The 270-nt window shown below is 25.9% G+C and overlaps 1 protein-coding gene across 1 annotated transcript in view; it reads right to left on the minus strand.

Annotated features, from left to right (window-relative positions):
- Window positions 1-270, minus strand: part of LOC119593788 (zinc finger protein 628-like) — a gene marked incomplete at both ends in the record, with an annotated part of 90218 nt that overhangs the window by 71054 nt on the left and 18894 nt on the right.

Consider the following 270-nt stretch of genomic DNA (forward strand, 5'->3'; position numbering starts at 1 on the left):
TATACCAATAATTTTGAAAAAAAAAACATAATGGTTCCGACATTACCAACTGTTGTTGTAATTAAGGAATAATAACGAACGAACGACGTCAGTGATAAAGATTATAATATCGACCATAATCACGAGAGAATTTTTTTTGACAACATCACTAATATAAACATCGATGCCAACAAAAAAAAGAGAAAAAAAACAAAAGAACCAAAGAATAAAAGATAAAAGGAAAAAGAAAGAAAGAAAGGAAAAAATAACAATAGAAAAAAAAAATCGAAT

Source organism: Penaeus monodon, chromosome 32, assembly GCF_015228065.2.
Source record: "Penaeus monodon isolate SGIC_2016 chromosome 32, NSTDA_Pmon_1, whole genome shotgun sequence".
NCBI lineage: Eukaryota > Metazoa > Arthropoda > Malacostraca > Decapoda > Penaeidae > Penaeus > Penaeus monodon.